General features: G+C 39.5%; 1 long non-coding RNA gene across 1 annotated transcript in view; it reads left to right on the top strand.

Annotated features, from left to right (window-relative positions):
• The window catches only part of LOC127214780 (uncharacterized), a 158,397-nt gene that overhangs the window by 107,833 nt on the left and 27,136 nt on the right, over positions 1 to 23,428 (top strand). The window lies entirely within an intron of this gene.

The raw sequence follows: 23,428 nt of genomic DNA, 5'->3' as shown, positions 1-23,428 counted from the left end.
CTGTCTGCAGTTCAGTTCCAGGAAACCAGACACCCACACATAGACATGCATGCAGGCAAGACACAAATGCACAACAACAAAATAATTAAAAAAGAATTGGCACCTCCAGAACTATGGATCTCACTTTACCCCCAAATAATAGACTGACTGCCTTAAGGCAGAGTGTGTGCGCTTAATTTTAGCAGTTTAATGATAGAAGCAGGAAGATCAGGATTTTGAAATCATCTTAGGCTCCATAAGAGATCATGAACTACAGGAGACCCTGTCTTATGAGGAAACAACAAACAACCAAACAAAAGTGGCTTTTCCTAGAATTGGGAAGCCTAGACTGGAACCCAGGACCTTACACATGCTAAGCATTCTTCCTACCTTGACTGTTTTTTATGTTGTTGTTTGCTTTGTTTTTGGTTTTTACTTTTAATTTACATAGGTGCTTTTCCTGCATGTATGTCTGTATGAGGGTGTCAGATCTTGGAGTTATAAACAGTTGTGAGCTGCCATATGGGTGCTGGGAATTGAAGCCGGGTCTTCTAGAAAAGCATTCAGTGCTCTTAATCACTGAACTATCTTTCCAACCCCTTGTCTAGCTATTTTTAATTCAATAAAATCACGAGGCAAATAAATGGAAGGACAAGAGTGAAGTCCTATTACTTCTCAATTTCTGGCCTATCAAATTGGCCAGGCTGAAATTTTCACTTTACTCACTTGTGGCCAAGGAATAAGTCATGCATCCAGACCTAGTAGGCAAAAACTGGTATAATTTGTTTCCTTTTGATTGGCCGTGCCGGGATGGCACCCAGGGCCTCCTCCATGCTATGCAAGTATTATAGCTACACTCATTAGCCCGTGTGGCTCTTAAGAAGTTCTTTTGTGTTTCCTTTTGCTTTGAGACAATATCTGGCGAAAAGCATCTATATGGGCTTTTGCTGCCTCTGCCTTTTGAGTGCTGGCTCATGGATGTGGGTCACCAGGTTTACCTCACATAGACTTATCTAAAGGATGTTAGTTAAGAACTTAAAGCATCTAGACAGTTACTTACAAAAACAGAGTAGGAATGTATGAACAAATGATTCAGACCAAACAGCACTGGAGTAACTGAGATATGGTTTGCTTCTTCAAACAAAACAAAATCTCCCACAAACAACACAAAACCCCATGCAGGACACACAGGGAAAAGACCAACAGCACTTTCCAGGCCAGAGGTTGAATAAGAAGGTCTCGCCATTCAGCAATGTTATTAATATAGGTGATGGGTGGGCGTGGGCACACAATGACAGCTAAAGCTGTCATATTTATATGGGTTAAGGTTACAGGTGAGACATAGCCCAATGCCAGAGAAGCAAAGGTTTAATCATAAATAGGAATGGACATAGTTTGTCTTTATAATGAGATGGTTTTTAAGCTTAAGGAAGGCTTGTTCATCAGTAGTCCAAGCTTGTTTCAAACTTACTATGTAGTCAAGGATTTTCATGAATTTCTGATCTTCCTATCTCCACCCCTGTTCACCCCAAGTGTTGGAGTTCAAATCATGCACCACCATGCTTGATTTTTGCATTGCTGGCAAGTGAATTCAGGACTTCCTGGATATTTGGTGATTACTCTATCAAACGTGCATTTTCTCAAGCAAAAGCTGTTTTGCATTGAAAGAGGAGATTCCAGCTAGAACACTGTACTCAATCACAACTTCTAGTCAGTTGTAGACTGCTGTGGAACAATCTTTGTTAATTGTAAATATGTATCACTCTCATTGTTAATGAACAACTGATTTATCGTTTGCTAGGCAGGATTTTTGGGGCAGAGAAATGCTGGGAAAAAGAAGGGCAGAGCCTGATGTTCGCCGGCCAGACAGAAAAGGAGCAAGACATGTATAAAACAAAGGAACAAGCCATGAGCCATGTAGCCCCACATAGATTAGTAGAAATGGGTAAATTTAAGTTATAAGAGCTGGCTAAAGTAGGGCAATGGTGATGCATGCCTTTAATCCCAGCACTCAGGAGGCAGAGACAGGCAGATCTTCTGAGTTCAAGGTCAGCCTTGTCTACAGTGCAGGTTCCAGGACAGGCTACAAAGTTACAGAAAAAAAAAAAAAAAACATGTCTTGGAAAACAAAACAAAAGACAAAACAAACAACAACAACAACAAACAAGAGCTAGCTATACACCAGACTAAGCTATCTGCCAAGCATTTATAACTAATAACAAGTTTCTGTGTGGTTAGTTGGAACCTGGCTGGAGGGAAAGAAAAGTCCGACTGCAATAGACATACACAGCTCCTCCCAATGACTTTCTGAAACGTGATGTACTTTCCAGATTATTCTTTGAATCAGGTAGTCAGACTGTTGAAACATGGAGAGTATTCATCCTGCCCAAATCAAATATCTCTAAATGACACGGTGAAATAATAAGGCGATGTAAAGCCTGGGATATAGCTTAAGCAGAAGACAACAGTCTCAGCATAGGCATCTGGAATAGGATATAAATGATGGTATACAAATATGTTATCAATAATTATGAAAAATGAACAGAATAACTTAGAGACCACCGTGGAAAAGGTACTTGAATTAAACTATTCCTCACTAGTTTGGCTTGGTAATGAAGATTTATAACTCCAGCTACTGGAGATAAAGGCAGGAGTGGGCACAGTTCAAAGCTAGCTTGAGCAATTGAGCCAGACCCTGTCTCAAAACTTTTTTTAGTTAAAGACAGCTATAAATGTAGTTCATAAATACAGTGCTTGTTCAATCTCCAATAAGACGAGAAACAAAAACACACAGACATAAGTAGATAATACATAGATTTCTAATCAAGGGGGATGTATGCCTTTAGTACCAGCACTTGGAAGGGAGAAAGAGGCAGGTGAATCTCTTCTAGGCCTAGCCTGGTCCACAGAGCCAGTTCTGGGACAGTCAGGGCTATAAGAGAAACCCTGTCTCGAAAAACAAACAACCAAAAAGTTTCTAAATAAAATTTTTCTAATGAATATGAAAAGTCAAATACTTAAATTGAAACCATGAGACACTGTGGAGTTGGCTCACTGAATAAGAGCACTTGTTAACTGAGAATTTTGTTTTTCAAGAAAGGATTTCTCGGTGTAACAATCCAGCCAGTCCTGGAACTCACTTTGTAGATCAAGCTGGTTTCAATCTTACAGAGATCCACCTGCCTCTGCCTCCCAAGTGCTGGGATTAAAGGCATGTGCAACCACTACCTGGTTTAATAGCACTTATTAACAAGCTTGAATACCTGAGTTCAATCCCAGCAGGCATCTAAAAAGTCAGGTGTGGCCTCATGTGTTTGGAGCTGAGGCAGGAGCATTCCTGAGGCTAGCTCCAGGTTTAATGAGAGGTGGGTCCTGTGTGATAGTAGTAAGACAGGGAGTGATGACATAGAAATCTGAACCCTCTTGTGGTACTTTGAATGCATTTGGCCCCATAAACTCATAGGAAGTGGCACTCTTATGAGGCGTGGACTTGTTGGAGGAGCTTGGTCTTGTTGGAGGAGGCTGGATTACACACCAGGCCTTTATTCCAGACTTTGAGGCTGGAGGGCACACCCTTAATCTGGGCCACACCTTCTGTGGAAAGGGTGCCACTGAATGGGCAGACTCTTCTCACTCTCATGTGCTGGGATTATAAATTCTTTATTTTCTTAAAGTTCTTTTCATACGGGTCTTTCACTTGTTTGTTTAGAGTTACCCCAAGATATTTTATATTGTTTGTGGCTATTGTGAATGGTGATGTTTCTCTTATTTCTTTATCTGCCCATTTATCATCTGTATATAGCTGATTGGTACTATATCAATGAATACAGAAATGCCTTTCTATTCATAAGTAGCTCATTGATTTCGTATGAAAAACAACAGTTTGGATTTTTCTACAGCGCCATTCCTAGTGTAACCATACACAATAATATAGAGTGGGGCTCAGAGGTAGGATGTAAGTGTTGTACGTATGAGGCCCAGGGGTGCATGCCTAACTTTTAAAAAAAAAGGAACTATGAATAGTTTTCTGTTTACCATGCTGGAGTGAGTACCATATCTCCAGTACCATAATTCACAAGCACATTCCAAAAAGATTCGTTTGGCCAAGTCTTTTGGCACAGACACCTGTAATCCCAGCACTTGGGTAGCAGCAGCAGGAAGAACTCTGTGAAATTGATGATAACCTTTTGGTTTAATTTTGTTTGAAATTTAACAAATAAAGCTTGCATCAAGATCAGAGTGCAGGTCTAAGTCACTCTGTAGTGAGATAGTCCGTCTGTGGCACTGCAGGACAATATATGGTGGCACACTTCTCGGCAGAACCGGGATCAGAGGGCCTCGGCAGCTAGGCGCTTTTTGGTGACACACCTCCAGGCGTAACTACCACAAGCTGAGATATACAACTAAAAGCATCAAAGTTCCAGGACAGCAGAATTACACCTAAGGTAACTGTAACATCCTTTGCAATTTAAGCTGATACAAAATCTGAGATAAATTGTTCCATAACTATGGCAGATAATTTTACTATGCAGAACTTTAGGAATTATTTTACTTCATATGTAGAAGGGATTTTAGCAGAAGAAACTTATGATTGGACCAATATATACTTTTATTTTGTAATAGCAATGGGTTTCATCATTAACATGATATTCTTAAAGAAATGGTTTGAGATTACAGCAAACAATAAGGAACTTGTACAAACCATAGGAGACTTAGTAACAAGGATTTGAAATATTGAAAATGATAGAATTCAAAGCAGAGAGACAACGATTCGAAACATTGAAAATGATAGAATTCAAAGCAAAGAAAGTACAGAAAGAAAGGTTCAGAATATTGAAGATGGCGTTGGCGAGCTGACAGGTAGAATTAGTTTCATGTCAGATACCTCAATAAGCAGAACAGAAACAATGCAATGCATTAACAAACTAGCAGAAACAGCTCGTTCCTGGGCGGAGGAAGCTACTAATAAGTTTAAAAAACTGGAACATTAGATAGAAAGACTAGATGACAGAATCTCTTCCATGTCTGAGGATAATGGCAAGCTAGCAGATAGAACATTGTTTCTGGAAGGCAGTTTACACGCCATTCAGATAATATCTAAGGATGATAAGATTAAAAACATGGAATCATTTGTAGTTGGAGAAAGTAAGAAACTGACTGATGCAATGAAGTCTCTAGAAAGTTATTTGTTTCAAGAAGTTCAGACACTCAAAGAAACAATGGTGAATAGATTTCAGGCTTTAGAAGACCTTCAGTCTGATACATCAGAAGAAGAACTACAGGTAACAGGGCATGAAAAAGATTTAAAATTTTCCACACCATTTAGGGTCAGGGGAGCTTTCCCCATATCTATTCATGAAAAGCCAGCAACGAAGAAACATCCAATAGGTGTCTTTGCATAACAGTGGGAACCAATAAGTATGAAAGATTTAAAAGGTATAAAGGAAGCAGTAGTCTCTTATGGCATGCACTCACCTTATGTGAAGCAATTAGTAGAGTCACGGGCATGGAATAACAAGGTAACCCCTAAGGATTGGGATCAATTAATATCAGCTGTCCTTGAAAGCTCCTCTCAATTAGAATGGAGGGCTTTATGGAGAGAGGAAGCAAAAGCTCTTGAACTTCAGGGCTTAAAGAAAGGTTATAAAGCTCCCCAAGATAAAATTCTTGGTGAGGGTCTCTATGCTGACCCAGAAACCCAAGCTGCCTATGATGAACATATCTTGTCTCTATGCAGTACAGCAGCTTTGAATGCTTGGGATAAGTTTCATGAATTAGGAGAGAGGATAGAACCCTATACCAAGATAAGGCAAGGACCTAGAGAACGTTTTAGTATCTTTCTAGAAAGATTATCTAGGGCAGTACAGTTAGAGACAGCAGACATAGATGCTAGGCAAATACTCATAGAATCTTTAGCTTATGCAAATGCGAATCCTCAGTGCAAACAGGTGCTTTGGCCTTTAAAAATGCGATCAGCACCCTTGGATGAATGGGTCCTATATACAGGCAACATTGAGTATAATGACAGTAAGACTGAAGCATGGGTAGGAGAAGCCATATCTAAAGGTCACAGAAGATATCAAGATAACAGAGTTCCTTACTATGGTGACTTAGAAGCTTGGGTAGGAGAAGCCATCCCCAAAGGCTTGAAGAGATATCAACATGTCAGATGTTATACCTGTGGTAAGATAGGACATCTAAAAAAGACATTGTAGGCAAAGCTTCCCTAGAAATAACACTCCCAGGAATGAATCAAACAGAAGGCCTCAGCCTCCTGGGTTATGTAGAAGGTATGGCAAAGGCAGACACTGGACAATAGAAAAAACTTCTGAACTAAATCAGCCAGTATACTTCAAGGATGTACTGACCTCAGAATGGAAAGCAGGAGATGTGTTATGTTGGGGTAGGGGTTTTGCATTTGTATCTACAGGAGAAGAAAAACTATGGATACCATCTAAGTTAATCAAGATTCGAGTTGAACAAGAGAAACATCTTAATGAAGAGAAATGACAAGTCATCCAACAAATTAGGTCCCATGAGGTGTGCGGAGGCCTCTCAAAGGTAGGGGAAGTGTTCTGTTCTTGTTTTTACAGGAAAACAGAGAAAACCTATCATCAAACAGCCAAAAGACACTGAACATGTAGGTGCCTACAGAAGAGAAGACAGCTCTTCAGAAACAGTCACTTAAGGAAGCAGAATCTGATATATGGTAAAAAAAAAATATTTAATTGTAGTAAACTATTTCTATATAGAAATCTATTTCTCTCTACTATCTAGTATTCCTGAAGTCCCAATTTTTGTAAACCACTGCTGGCTTCGGAGTTGGATTTGGCTTTCCTTCTCTAAATTCAAGCATGTTGTTAAGATTAAATTCATGGTTTCTGCCTTAAATCAAGAAGCCAATTGGTGTCAGGCAGAAGAAAACAAAATCTGGGGACTCATATCTTATATGCAATTTTCTCTCTGAAATCCTAATTTTCTCACATACTTTTAATGCTTATTGTTGTCTTTCCCTAATGCATACCTTAAATCTTGAAAATTTTACTTTAATATTGATGTGTAACTTTTCCACAAGGAACAATAACGATTCCTAACAGCAGTCTTTGAACTCTCCGGAAAGAAGATGGGGCCCCACATCATCGTTTCCACTTGAATCAACCTGATGCATCGGAACTACGACCATCACCCTAAAACCGGTTTGAGACTGTTTTGCTCGAGACAAGTCATGACTAGCTAGCTGTAATGGTGCACCTTTTTATTACACCCTGGCCAGAGTTTCAAATAGAACTACAGTCAAGAATTTTCTGCCACACAGTGACTAGCTACATATGTCACAGCCAGTTCTGTTGAGAAATTTGGTTGCTAAAAATTTTCTTCCTACAGCATCCATTGGAGCAATCATCGTCCCATTTCAGCAGGAAGTAATCTTAAATAACGACGCCCCCTTTCCCTACCCTTGGAATTTTGGGATAATAGTCATAGTCTTTGGGTTGGTTTTAGTTATTTGGGATTGGGTGATGCTTACACTCGGGTTTATCTTTGAGACAGGAATAGGGAATGGTTGGGAAAGGTATGGTTTAGATGGCATATAGGAAGATTAGCCTATTTTCTTGAGAATTTGAGTAAGAATGAGATAGTATTTTACAGCTTACATTGTTGTATATTCTTATGTGGTAAGCTATGTAAAATTAAGTTTATATTTTGTTATATTGTGTTAAATACTTCCACTTACAATGTTTTATGCACATGTTTTACCATAGTCTATGTATGTATACTTTTCTTGTATTCAAGACATTTTGTATATTGATACAATTTGGGATATTTATCTTGCTGCCCTTTATAGTTCTACCTCTTGTCTTGACACTTATACTCTACCTCTATTTTAGGGATTTACATGTATGTATATGTAAATAGTTATATTGTTTAAGTATTTGTTCCTGCTTTGCTCAGGGAAGTTTTAATCAGTCTTTTTAGCTAAGTTCCCGAGTATTACAGATTATCTTCACTCACATTTCCTGTACCTATGAGATTAGTCAGATATAGATGCTTAATCTTCAATCACTTCATAGACATGCAGAACATGGCATTTAAATGTTTTAATATTGTTACTCCATTGACATGAGACACTGTTGCTCCTGACAGCACCGTGCACTTTCCCGAAAATATGTTGGACACTGTTGTTGCTCCTGCTGGAGTTCAATCTCGCCTCAGCTAATGGCCTGTTGGGCAAAGAATTGCCCGCACCTTGACCACTGATTTGGACATGCAGTCCTATGTGCTTGCAGGAGACAAATATAAAAGACTGCTTGACCTTGCCAAGTCAGGGTAAGACATTCTACCTCCCTGCTGTTGTTGTGGTCTGTCAAGTTCTCTTGGCCTTAGCCAAATCTGGGTGTACCAACGTGGCTGTGAGACCTAGGGTGACTGTTCAGGTGGCTTGCTGTTTCTGTCCTTGCTGCACCTTTTGGAAGTTGTCCATCCGCATTTCCTGTCTACTCTAGTATTGTTAATTTCCTTCTCAGGTCTGGATGAGGTTGAAGATTAAACTATCACAACTATTATTCTCTCTTCCTAGTTAGATATATTAGGTACTAGACTTACATTTTCCAGTTTAGGACACCTCTATTGTAAACTCCATTATGCCCTCACCCTAGGACTAGATATGTAGGTCATTTTGTTCTCGATTTTCCTTTTCTTAGAGCACACTTGTTATTCACTGTTTTGTATATAGTTTTGTATTAGGCCTAAATCTTTTCTTTAGACTAAAAGGGGAATTGTAGTGAGATAGTCATCTATGGCACTGACCACGCCCATTGGGGGGTGGAGCCATGGGAGGAGTGACCTGTGGAAGGAGGTCTGAGGGGAGCCAGGAAAGGCTCTCTTTCTGGCTTGACTAGGACAGGAGAGGATCTGGTTGAATTTCCTGGTGTTCATCTGTCTAGGTTGTAAGTTATTTCTCCCTAAATAAACATCTATTCTGCCTATTTGTTTATCCTGACCCTTATTTAACTGCGATATCACTCCTTAGCCTAACCAAGTCCCACTTGGTTAGAGCTAAGCCATGGAGCTGTAGAGATGGCTCAGCAGTTAAGAGCACTGGCTGTTCTTCCTGAGGTCTGGAGTTTAATTCCTAAAAACCACATGATGGCTAAAAAAGACATCCATAATGAGATCTGGTGCCGTTTTCTGGCCGGTAGGTGTACATACAGGAGAAACAATGTATACATAATAAATAAATATCTTTAAAAAAAAAAAAAGACATCACTTTTCTTGCTCTCCTCTATTCCTCCCCTGACTCAGTCTTCCTGGTCCTTCATGTTCTCCTCTCCCTTCCATTTCTCCCTGTCTCTTTCTCCTCCCTCCCTCCTCCCCCAATGCTCCCAATTTGCTCAGGAGATCTAGTCCCTGTCGCCTTTTCCAGGGGACCATGTATGTTACACTTAGGTCCTCCTTGCTTTGTAGTGTCTCTGGATGTGTGGATTGTAGGCTCTGTGTCTAATATCCTTTGCTCTGTGTCTAAAATCCATATATGAATGAGTACATACCACACTTTTCTTTATGTGACTGGGTTACCTCACTCAGGATGGTTTCTTCTAGTTCTATCCATTGGCCTGCGAAATTCAAGATTTCATTGGTTTTTTTCCTCTGAGAAGTACTACATTGTAGAAATGTACTACATTTTCTTTATCCATTCTTTGGTTAAGGGGCATCTAGGTTGCTTCCAGGTTCTGGCTATTACAAACAACACTGCTATGAATAAATAGTCAAACAGATATCCTTGTTGCATGGATGTGGATCATTTGGGTACATGCCTGAGAGTGGAATTGCTGGGTCCTCTGCTAGACCGATTCCCATTTTCCTGAGGAACTGCCATACTGATCGCCAAACTGGCTGCACAAGTTTGCACTCCCACCAGCAGTGGAGGAGTGTTTTCTTGGACACAGAAAAATAGCTTCTTCTGTATTATTACTTGCCTCAAACAATGAATCTCAGGTAACTTATGTCCTGTCAGTTTGGCTTTGGTCCTGAAAACGCTATCTTTATAATAGGGCTTTTGAGGGCTGGAAAGGTAACTCACTGGTTATGACTACTTGCTGCTCTTGCAGAAGATGTGGGTTCAACTCCCAGCATCCATAAAGGGGGTTCACAACCTCCTATAACTCCAACTCCAGGGAATCAGATACCCTCCTCTGAACTTTGGGTAGCTGCAATGACATATGTGTATACTCCCCCCCACACACACATATACATACATAAAAATAAAATAAATCTATTAAAATAATAATAAAACATGACTCTTCTTTTTCTTCCCCAAAGCATGCTATAGTGAACTTTATAAACATGAAAGCCGGGACTTTTGAAACACAAGAAATTACTTGGAATTCTTAAGTGGCCAGGAACAGTGTGGTGCATTCCTTTTGAAGTTGCCCACCAAATATAGCCAAGACATTTTGGTTGTGGTGATTTAGCTATACCAGATTTCTCTCAGACCAGGAAGTTGAATTGCTTCCAATTACTTGATATTGTCTAGTATATAGAAACTGCAGAGCCACAAAAGTCACTGTCAATTTAGTAAGTTTACTTTCAGTTTTAACTAAGACTACACCACTCTACATTTGTTTAATTATAAGTTAAAGCATAAAAATGCAAAAGCTGTGAGGCCAGTTTTGTCAATAGATGGTAGAGCTGTTTTTAGTGTATAGGAGACCCAGGGCATGCATGTGTGTGTGCATATACATATATACACATATTTCTAGAGCCACACCAAGAAAAATGAACGAGTGATCAAACAGATAAAAAGGAAAGCAGGCATGGTGGTACAAAGCTACGATCCCAAAGTTTGGAAGTTGAGACAAGAAGAGGAATTGAAGGCTAGCCTCAGCTAATTAACAAGGCCAACATCTTTTACCCGAGACTCTTGGATCACAAAACTAAATGAATGAATAAAAACTGCAGCTCCACTAAAATGAATTAACTAGCACTCTTTCATTATGGTGTCTGGCTCGTTATCTAGGAAATAGGGAAGTGGTTGTTTAGGGATGGTCTGAAGACCATGTGCTGACACTGTGGAAAGTTATACAAGTATATTCTGTGTGAGAGTGCAAGCTGTACGGCACACATGTGAGAACATGTCTATGAACGCATGCATGCATAAATATTTTCAGAGTGGGAAGAGTGACAACAGCGAAACGGTTAGAAACATACAAGAAAATTTAGAAACATTTCTGACTGTGCAGTCTTGGCCTTCTGGACCGGTCCCAGTCTTCAGACCCTTTGGAAATCTGCCATTGAATCCTGTGTGATGTGTTTTGCCTGCATGTATGTTTGAGCACTCATGTGTGCCTGGTACCCTCAGAGGTCAGAAAGAGGGTGTCAGACACCTTGGAACAGACGTTATGATTGCAAGCCAACCAGGTGGTTGCTGGGAATTGAACCATAGTTCTCTGCAAGAGCAGCAAGTACTCTTGGCCACTGAACCATCTCTCTAGCCAAAAACATTAAATCAATGTTTTTATGAAAATGAATTATTACACATTTGAATTCTTATTAAAAGTTTTCTAAATAAAAGAATTTGTATTACATTGGTTAAGCTAAATTGAACATTTTAATCCCAGCTTTTCAAAAAAAAGTGTTTGTCTGCACTTGATTTTCTTTAAATTGTGATGAGCACTAGCCACAATGGCTCATTGCAGAAGCCACATATGTACTGCATATGAGGGCACACAATTGCAACCTCTTTATAGGAAAAACACCAGATTTAGACAGACTAAAGAGAGTTAAAGCAATACACACACACACACACACACACACACACACCCTCAGGGTCAAAGGAAGTCCTCATCTTACTTATTGTCAGATTTATAGGGCAAAGTAGCACCCCAAAAGATGCTTTTGAAATGATGGATTATAGCGCATACCACCTAAGCAAAGGCAGTGTAAAACAGCAGCTAAAATCAAAACCACTTGAATTCTGGCTCAGCTTTCTCCAGACAAGGACTTAAAATAGCTTAAATAACAGGATGCAAGGGGAGGGAAAACATTGCCTTTTAAGGTTATGCATTCTTGGTGTGATTCAAACTTCTGCAGGAACATGGCTGAATAATAAGTTTATTTACTTTGAGGTTACTTGGGGGAGGGTGTTGAAGGAAGTAGCTGGCATTTAAACTAATACTTGGTAAAAGAGAATAATACGATTTCCTTTCAAACAAAATGCAGATGTGACTCTGCGAGTGTCATCTGAGAAAGACAGAGAGAGACAGAGACGGAGAGTGAATTCCTTGTAACCAACAGTTGTTCTTTCTGATGAATTCAGCATCCAGAATGAAAAATGACTCTGTCTAGTGCCATCTTGAGTGGCTCCTAGTGATTTTTTTTCAAGTGGAATGTTTTTTCCGTGTTTGTTTGTTTTTAAGTCCACTGGGTATATTAGTTAAATGTTATCTCTTTACCTTGTAAAAGCACTTGTTTGATGATAAGGTGGCATTTCTTTTGCCTCCCCCCCCCCGTAGCTTGTTAATCTACCCATACTGATCATATTTTCAGAATGAAAATGCCCATGGAAGCGTTGTGACTGTTGTGAGCAACGTAAGCTGTACATAAATCGTTTATGATTTTTAATCAGTCATTTGAAATGTGATGGCAGAAAAGATGAGTCTTCTGAGTGCCAAGGCTTTTCCACCTAATGCCAGTGTCTAGAAGCAGTGAATGAGCCAGAAATGGCTTCCAGAATGTTGGCAGCTTTAATGAGAAAAAAAGGGCTACCATCGTGCCTGGTGTTTGTGATTTAATTTCCAGTTAAAACTGCTTTTGATGTGGGTCTGTTTCTAAGATGCACACATTATTAAAATCTTATGTTTATATCAAAACCCAGAATGAGGAAAGTACACTGTCCAACATGGTTAGGGCTTTTGGTGAAGAGTGTTATTGACAAGATGGACCCTGGCTGTTTAGCTTGTGCTTCCTCATTTTCTGGCACTTGAGATGACTCTCACTGCTTAGGGATGTATTAGTGTTTGTGTTTCTGCTTTTTTTTTTTTAAACTGGAGATTGAAAATAAAATCAGCATAAAATGAGCTGAAAATAATTACACACAATGTTGTGTCTTTCAAGGACTTTACCAGCTGGGAGGTTTTGTAAAATTAATTGATAGCTGCTGCCATTTTCAGACTCTCTCTGCCTTCTTAATGACATTGAAATCATTCTCTTCCGATGTAGGACTTAGAAGTCCTAATAAAGAACCAATGAGATTTGCTACTAACACTTAATTGCCATCGTGTAAAATGGATTAGCATCTCCTGAGAAAATATAGGAAAGTAGCCAAGTAGAATTTATTAAAGAAAGGTAATATACACTCTAATCTCAGAAAAAGTAAAGGATAAATTTCCTAAGGAATTCCAAAGTCTTACAAGAATTTGAAAGCCATTGGTTCACGTGAGATGCAAGGGTCCTATCCTATTCTTTTCTTCTCTCTTTTGGGTCCAGGTTAGTGTCTGTGTGGCAGAGTAGCTTAAAGTGTTTTGTCATGTAGTTTTGGGAAAGTATCTTGCTGTGTTTCCCAGGCTGGCTTTGAACTCCAGACACCTCGTTGTCACCAGTCCAGTGAGTAGCTAGGACTACAGGCAGCCACAAGGACTCCCAGATACCTGATAATTCTTGACAAAGGCAAGGCAGGATTCTGTATTGGAAAAGATGCCCTAACCGTGGTAGCCATCTGTGCTCTCTGCACTTAGGTCCTGTTTGATGGTTGTGGTCACTTAGCAAACCAAATTACAGATCTTACTTTGCTGGGTGGGGACAGGATTAGAACAAAGGGAGAGAGTAAATGTTATTTGAAAGATATTTCTGTCCAGATTTGGTTTCCTGATGAACTGGCATTCCATCTTTTCGGTGCTATTTCTGGAGTTTTTTGATCATTGCTGCTTAGTTTTGTTTTTAAAACACTCATTTAGGATTAGAGCATTGTTCTCTGATTAATGTCTGAGAATTAGTTTCTATGGGCACAATTCTTCCCATTGCTTGTTATATGCAAGGCACTGTGGTATATGATATGCTTACAAAGATAAGGAGATTAATGTTAAACTTTGTCAAGAAATGTGAAACCTAATAAGGAGGGCTGTAGAAAAATGGCAAATGTTTCTTCCCACAACCCCCTCCCCCTTTTAAGTTTTCCTCTCCTTCACTAGAAGTATCTGTTATTACTACCCGACTTTGAAATGGGGTTTCCGAGTGTGGTTATTTTACGTTAGTTATATTTGAAGGTAGCTACTTCCTGGCATCTTTTTAATCACATCACTGAACTATCTTCTAATTAATGCTAAAGAGATGTTATTGCAGATAGAGTCTATGCAAACAACAGTTCTCTGTTATCCAAATCTCCATTTCCACCTAATTAAAAAAAAAAAAAAAAAAAAAAAAAAAAAAGCCACAGACTTTCAGGGAACAGCTTCAGGGAACTAGGAATCTGTAAGGAGTTTGGTTTTTTCTGCCCGCCACCGCTGGTCATGTCCTGCCGCCACGCCACCAGCCCCAAATAACACACAGAGACTCTGTATTTGATACAATACTGTTGGCCCGGTTACTTGTTTCTTATTGACTAGCCCTGCCTTTAATTATTAACCCATTTCTGCTGATCTATGTATTTCTCTTACCGGGGAGCCGGCGGCATACTGTTTTCTTCAGACTCTCCATCTTGACTCCTCCTTACTACTTCCTATTTCCTCCTTGTCTCCTAGTCCCTCCTATCTTCCTTTCCTATTGGCCAACAGTGCTTTATTATTAACCAGTATGAGAAACATACAGAATGACATCTCCCATCATCTCCTCTTTTCTGTCTAAATAAAAAGAAGGGGTTTAACCTTAACACAGCAAAATATATAACACAACGGTTATCCAATAAGAATCACAGTTAACAATATTTAGTCCATTAACATTTAGCAAGATTAAAGGAAACTATTCTATCATCTATCCTATATTTGTGAGTCCAAAGTCCTATATGTAACCTATCTGTAAGCCTAACTAAGGAAAACTATAACCATAACTATCTGTCTTCAACTCCTTCAAAGACCACAGAAGGATAATATATAAGCTCTAGAAATGACAGAGACAACTCACTGCCTGGTCACCCAAGGTTCTTTTGTAATCTTCCATCTTCAGCCCATAGGCCATAGTGTGTCTAGCAGACTCTTCAGCAACACAGGAAACTTTAAACTGTCTTCTTGTATTGGCAGTTTATCAGTCACTTTTCTCTGTGTCCTGCATACTGTCTCGCAGACTCTTCCATGAAGCAGGAACTCTGTAGCAATGTCCATCTTGAATCAGCAGTCACTTTTCTGTGGGTCCTGCATGTCCAGTTTATATAGCATAAAGTCAAACAGTCCAGACAAGAGCAGTATCTTGTCCAAATGGCTAGTCTTGCCATATTGGAAGTAAACTCCATAATGAGTTTCTTCAATGTCCATCTTCATCTTCCTTTCTGACGCAGGTGGTGTTGCCAGGAACAATTATGTCTCATTGTCAAGAAAAACCCTAAACCATTTTAAATGCCATATTCTGTAGGTCTTTGAAAGATTTGAAGAATTCCTATCTATCTTAAATACATCTCTGTGTATCTTGAAAACCCTAACTAAACTCTAAGCTTTGACTATCATAGGTAATTATCTATAATCTGTACTACATTATACATTACATTTCTAAATGAGCTATACAAACAAGAGGAGAAATATACATATGACAAAATTGACCTTAAATTGTATCAATAAATGAAAATCCATTCCAAAACAAAGTATTCATATCTATACCATAATTCCCTTTTTACCTTTAAAAAGAATTGGCTGTGATCATTACCCATTTATAACCAAGTCCATTTAAATGAAAACAAACATTTATAAACAATATTTGGGAATTTGGGCGTCGTTCTTTCCAAACTACTTCCTGCTGACAGGGGGCGCTGTCATGGGGGATCCTGAGAAGTTGCAGAAATCTTGGCTGTAGTCTTCGAGGCTGCTTTGTCCAAGCTGTTTTGAATGTTGGATCATCAGCGACTGTTTCAGGGGGCCTGGCTTGATCAAACCACATTAGTCTGGAAGGAATCCATAGCTTTTCATTTTCTGTGGAAACAAAAATAGAAATCCTTTTCCCCAGTAACTTGTCCTTGAACTTAAATGTTGGAGTCAAAGCATTTTTAAAATATATAAATTGAATTAATCCAGCAGCATTTCCTTTATCAGTTGTTATTTTCTCAGCAGTCAAACAATGTAGAGACAACACAATAGCATACAGTAACCAGATTCTCTCTGAGCTTTTCATCTTTATGTGGCTTTATTATTACTCTGTTTCTTTTACTTTTTATTTTTTATTTTTTGAGACAGGGTTTCTCTGTGTAATTCTTATCTGTCCTGGAATTCACTCTGCATACCAGGTTTACTTTGAAATCACAGAGATCTGCTTGCCTCTGTCTCCTGAGTGCTGGGATTAAAGGCGTGTGCCACCACACCCAGTTCCTCTTTGTCTATTTAAAACCATTTTATTTTTCTCTCCCAAGCCTATGTATTTTTTTTTTTAAACACACTGTAAACTTTTAGCACCTTTTCTTAATGTGAATCTGTCTCTACTGTAAATCTTTATCTTTTTCTGGCCACAAGTCTTTTATCTGGTAAACAACAACATTGCTAAAATGAAAGTCATAGCTGTGTCAGACGCGGTTTACCAAAGATGGTGGCGGGTACTTTTAGCGCCAGCACGGAAAGCTGTGCTCACCGCCTTGGTCTGCGCTGCCACCCAGAAAGCATGCTGCCGGCTTGGAGATGTGGTCACTGCCATTGCCATCTCTCATACACACCAATAAATTGTTAGCAGAGTTATTTAAAAGCTGTGCGGTTTTTTGCCACTTAAGCTGAGTCAGGAACCTTCCCTTTAAGGAGCCGCGCAAATATCTGCTTGTCTCTCGCAAAACAGAGTCCAACCGAGAAAACTGCTGTTACCAAGAAACCTTGCTTATCTTTGTTCTTTTGTTTCTAAAACCCTTTTTTAACCTTTTGTTAAATTTTAAGTGGAAGTTCTTATTAGCCACGTGGGCGCCATCTGTAAGGAGTTTGGTTTTTTCTGCCCGCCACCGCTGGTCATGTCCTGCCGCCACGCCACCAGCCCCAAATAACACACAGAGACTCTGTATTTGATACAATACTGTTGGCCCGGTTACTTGTTTCTTATTGACTAGCCCTGCCTTTAATTATTAACCCATTTCTGCTGATCTATGTATTTCTCTTACCGGGGAGCCGGCGGCATACTGTTTTCTTCAGACTCTCCATCTTGACTCCTCCTTACTACTTCCTATTTCCTCCTTGTCTCCTAGTCCCTCCTATCTTCCTTTCCTATTGGCCAACAGTGCTTTATTATTAACCAGTATGAGAAACATACAGAATGACATCTCCCATCAGGAATCCATGATGGTTTTTCAATATTTAGCTTTAAGCCGTCAGTCTTCTGCTTTTGTTATACCAAAAGAATGCTTGTGGAGTACCTGGCGTTGTATGCAAAGTCTAAACTATCAAAAATGAAAGGTTAAGGGGATTTAGCTCTGTGGTAGAGCACTTGCCTAGCTCATGCAAGGCCCTGGATTTTTCCCTCCGCTGGGAGGAGAGGAACAAAGTAACAAGAATGAAAGGTGAAATTGTGTTCAGGGTTCTGCTCTTTCACAAGAAAAGTTATTTTCTTTTCGAACACTGAAGTGGACAGAATTTGCTTAGTTCAAGGGAGCAAGTTATTTCCTTCTCTAAAAGTGTCAGGAAAAATGAGCTGGGGTGATTCCCAAGCATCCCACTACTGTGTAGCCTGTGCGCCCTGGCCTTCCTCTAAGTGCCTCTCTCCTTTCATCAATGCCTATACTTAAATCTGCTGGAAGTCTCTAGCCAGCAAGATGGCTCCGCAGGTAAAAGCATTTGCTGCTAAGCCTAATAACCAAGACCTCATTGATGAAGGACAGAACTGACTCTTGAAAATTATCCTCAGATCTCCATACATGTACGAGGGTGCACATAAGCCCACACATGCACACACACCCTGTAATTTAAAAATTAAAAAATGAGGGACAACGTTTGGGAAGTCAACTGACATTGACCTCTGACCTCCCCGTGCACATGGACCAGTACATAAATGTATACACATACAAAAATAAAAGATAATGACAATGACTATGTTTTTAAAAGTATGTTAAAATCTCTTCTTAAGAAATTCCAGCCAGACAGTGGTGGCACACGCCTTTAATGCCAGCACTCGGGAGGTAGAGACAGTTGGATCTCTGTGAGTTTGAGATCAGCCAGCCTGGTCTACACAGTTAGTTCCACAACAACCAGGGCTACACAGAGAATCCCTGTCTTAGAAAGAGAGAAAGAAAGAAAGAAAGAAAGAAAGAAAGAAAGAAAGAAAGAAAGAAAGAAAGAAAGAAGGGAGGGAGGGAGGGAGGGAGGGAGGGAGGAAGGAAAAGGAAATTCTAACTTTATGTAATATGTGAAAAGAATAAAAATATTGACAAATTTTAAAAAATAGAAACTCCAACTTTAGCTGAGTGGTAATGGCAAACACCTTTAATCCCAGAACCCTGGAGGCAGAGGCAGGCGGGTCTCTGTGAGTTTGAGGCCAGCCTGGTCTACAGAGCGAGTTTCAGGGCAGCCAGGGCTGTTACACAGAGAAACCCTGTCTCAAAAAATCTAGAAAAGAACAAAAAATTGCAACTTTGCTTCACAACATATAAAGAAGTGAGCGAGTGAGTAAATGGATAAACAGCTAGGTATGGTGGCATACAACGATAATCCCTGCACTCAGGAGGCAGAAGGCTCATGAATTCAATGTCAGCTTGGGCTATGTCCTGAGACCTTGGCTGGGGGTATAGCTCAGTGACAGAGTGCTTTGCCTGGGATGTGCAAGGTGCTGGGCTCCATCCCCAGCACTGAAAAAATAATTCATGAAAAAATAAGAATAGGACCAGCATTTGACTATAAAATTTTATATGAAAGAGTTAAAAAACAAACAAACAGAGACACTTGTCAAAAAGTAAGACACACTCAAGAACATGGGTATGGTCTTCTCAAGGAAGAGTCACTAAGGTAACAATATTGTATTTAGGTTATGAGGAATAGTGTTAGTATAGAGTTAGCACCTAGATCTGTATTTAACAAGCATTATGTTTCTACTTCTGGCTTTCAAAAATGTGTTCTAAGGTGGCATTATGAGTGTCCTTGTATTCAGGACACTGAAATATGACTGGAACAAGAGCAATCTGAGAGATTTCATAAAACATAGGAAAACACTGAAACTTGGAGAGATTGTATGCAAATTAATGACCAAGTTCTGATTAAATCCTGTTATATTATATTATTCCCATAGTGTGTCCCTTCAACTGTGCAATGTACTTTTCACCATGTCTGCTGTAGTCCATAGTCCGAAGCTCCATCTTTATTTTATCAAGGAAATGGGAGAACCAGATTGATACGTGCTCAGGAGCAGACACATCTGAATCCAGAATGTTCATATACAAGAGTTGCTCACTTTCTTCCACAGTCCCCTGAAAACTGCTTTGTTCTCTTAAGCAACTTAGTTTGTTCCTGATTTCGTTTCTAGATATAGGTAGTTCACATGGATAAACAGTTCAATGCTTGACTCTTAAATTAAACACAATACACATGAAAATTGACCATAAAAACATTGCTTTACTTTGAAGGAGATATAAATGATTGCACGAATTTCGAGCAGCCTGTGATGAGTCCTTTAAAAATACAAATATTTTAGCTGGTAGATTTTTATTTTTGAGATAGGAATTTATAAAGCCCAGACTAGGATCAAACTCTCTATGTAGCCTAACATGACGTTGAATTTCTGATCGTCTGGCCTTCACCTCCTCATTGCTGGGATTAAAGGCATGTATCACCATGCCCAGTTTTATAAAACTGCAAGGACTGGACCCAAGACGTCATGCACCTTAGGCAAATACTCTACAGATTAATCTACATCCCCAGCCCTTCACTAGATTTTTGAAAGTGTCTTGGGCCTCATTATGAATGCCTGTGATTGCAGCTCTTTAGAAAGCTGCATGCAGCAAGAAGATCACAAACTCAAACACTACCTGGACTACAGTGTAAGTTCAAAGCTGGCCTGGGTAACTTCATGAGATCATGTCTCAGAATACATTAATAACTCAATGATGGAAGTACTTATGTAGCAAACATTGAGTCCAAAAAATCCCTCCTCATTATAATATACACACACTAAAATTCATACAGTTTAGCAGCGGCCAGTGAAATGGCTCACCAGGTAAAGGCACTTTCTGCCAAGCCAACAACAACTTGAATTTGATTCCCAGAATCCACATGGTGCAAGGAGAGATACTACTTCCCTAAGGTATCCTGACCTCTGCCAAGATACAAATGCTCAGGTATACATAAACACAGAGAAATAGCCTTTCAAATGTAAAAATCAGTAAAAAATAGTAATCAGCTTTTAAGAGCATTTGTCAGTAGAACTTGGGGTTGAGTTAGAGCTCATACTTGGTATGTATAAATCCCTGGTTCAGTTTTAACCAATGCAAAATCAATAAGGATATATATATATATATATATATATATATATATATATATATACTGTATTACAACTAAACACAGAATTTCATAAGCTTTTGCACAAAGTATACCACTTTTGCTGGTGGTAAAGCACTTGCTTAGGAAGTAGACCTGGTTTAACACCCTGTTACCAACAAAAAAGACAAAAATACTCATCAACTTCCAATTGATTGGTGAAGTGGTCTTAGATAAGATAGTTAAATTTTTTGCTAGGTGTGGTAGTGGCATGTACCTATAATCCCGGCACTTGGGGAGGCCGAGAACAGAGCATCACTGTAAGTACAAGGCTAAATAAAATGATAATGGTGAAACCCTGTCTCAAACTCAAAGCTCCAAACAAGTGTGGACATAAAATAGTTAATATTTTAGTGGTGCCCAGAATTAACTGCTATGAATCACACTTCATTGACACTGTGGTAAAAATTCAAAATATGTACTGCAACCTAGAAGAATGCGCATAAGCCACTGACTGACCTTCTCTTTACCCTTTGCTCACTTTGCTAGAGGCATGCTAGATCTGCAGTGTTCCCAAAGAACACCGCATGCACATCTGCATTGCACACTGGTGGCTCTTTTCCCTGCCCTTACTCTAGATTTCTGCCTTTGCCTCACACAAATCTGTATTCAAATGGAAACTCCGCACAAAGGCCTTCCTTAACCATTCTGTCTAAACAGCAGCCTCCACAGTGTGATTATAATCCAGAGTTACTCAACTTCAGCGCTGTTTATATTTTGAGCTGCAGCATTGTGGTGTTGCCTAGTGGAGCAAGGGTGTCTTATGGGCTGTAGGAGATTTCATGGCATCCTTGGACTCTACCCACTGGATGCCAGGAGCATCATCTACCCATTCTGATGTGGCAATCAGGAATGTCTTCAATTTGAGCTGCATGTTGAGATGCGAGATTATAATCCCAGCTCATACAAGGCTGAGTGATGCACAAGTCATGGCAAATTCTAGACTAGCCAGGGCGCCATTGTAAGGCCCTGTTTTACAAACAATGCAAAATAGTCCAGACATTTCTGAATTTCTCAGCTGCAGGTGGTGACGAGGGCAGGGATAACTGCTGGTCTAATCCTCTTCTCTGCTTTAAATTTTCCCTCCCTAAGTAATATTCACATCGTTACATTGAGTTATGTCTTATAGCCATACTTGCAGCTCTATATGTGTATTCTGGTTAGAATGTGGATTCAAAAGTGCAACACATTCTGTGCCATCTTTGGTTCCAAGAACAATACTTAGCAGACATTTTTGTTATTCTTATTGTTTCTGAGATAGAGCTGTACCCCTGGCTGTCCTGAAACTCTGTAGACCAGGCTGGCTTTGAACTCACCGAGTTCTAGGATTAACACCACCCTCACCCTACCTTGGCAGAACCTTTAAGTAAATTCCCTAGCCATAAAACATTTCCATTAATAAAGGAGTAGAGTGATCATCTTGGGCCATTTTCTTATTTGCAGATTACTTCTTCCTTTAGATTTAAATTTATCACCTTCCTATCTCTGGTAAAAGTGAAAATTTATTCACACACATATGCATACATACATGTATACATAATGCCTGCTTTTTCAAAAGCCAGCTTATAGTCATTCGTTGGTGATTTTGCCCCAACTTTCATACTTTTGAATAATCATTATTCATTTGTGCATTTGTATGTTCTATTAAAACTATAATAGCACCAAAATAAAAATGATTTATAGAATCATTTTAAACATCTGCTTTATTCAGGACTTTCTTTATTCTTGTAAACTCTCTATTGTCTTAGATTAACATTTGTTTACATTAACTGAAAAAAAATGGCCCTGAAAGCAATTGCTTCATATTAGATGTGCTTTGAGATAGAACCAGTGCGATGCCTTAAAAACATGTTTTGCAAAAAGAAAAATAGAGCTGGAGAGATGGTTCATCAGCTAAGAACACTGATTGCTCTTCCAGACGGCCTGGGTTCAATTCCCAGCATCCACATAGCAGCTCACAACTGTCTGCAACTCCAAAATCTGACACCTTCACACAAACATGCAGGCAAAACACCAATGCACATAAAATAAAAACAAATAATTTTTAATAAAGAAAAATAAGGATAAAACTCTGTAGTGAGAGAGATATTCACTTTGTCCACACCTGTGGCACTGACCACGCCCAGAGAAGCAGACCTTCTGGGGGAACTAGGTCTGGAGAAGGGGCCCCAGATCGCTTTCTTGCCTGCTGTATGGGGACAGAGAGCATCTGAATGCATCCTTGGGACCAGGAACCTGCTGGTGTTCATCTGTCTATGTTGTAAGTTATTTCTCCCTGAATAAACACCTATTCAGCCTATCTGTTTTCCCCAATCCTTATTAAAACCTCAATAAAACTCCCACATAGGTACAGTAGAAATTATGCTCTACCATGACAAAATTTTTCTGTTTTCTTTTGTGTTGTTTTTGGTTTTCGAGACAGAATTTCTCTGTATAGTTTGAAGCCTGTCCTGGAAGTCACTCTGTAGACCAGACTGGCCTCAAAATCACAGAGATCCACCTGCCTCTGACTCCCAAGTGCTGGAATTAAAGGCATGTGCCACCGCCAAGGCCACCACCACCGAGTGACTAAGTTTTGTTGGTACATAAGTATTATTTTAAAGACTCTTCTTGGTTCTATTATTTAATAACTATTAACCAGAAACTCTACTTTCTTATAATCAGAGATGCTTTGTTTTTATTTAATTCTTCTAAATTTCATTTTACATTCCAACCACAGTTTTCCCTCCCACCCCTCCACCTGCCCCCTCCCTGTTGCTTCCCCCCAAGCCCACCCCCAGTCCACTCCTCCTCAAGGGTAAGGACTCTCATGAGGAGTCAACAAA

This window comes from Phodopus roborovskii, unplaced genomic scaffold (assembly GCF_943737965.1).
Source record: "Phodopus roborovskii unplaced genomic scaffold, PHOROB, whole genome shotgun sequence".
Lineage (NCBI taxonomy): Eukaryota > Metazoa > Chordata > Mammalia > Rodentia > Cricetidae > Phodopus > Phodopus roborovskii.
Note: the sequence above shows the minus strand (reverse complement) of the source record. Positions and strands in the feature narration are given on the sequence as shown.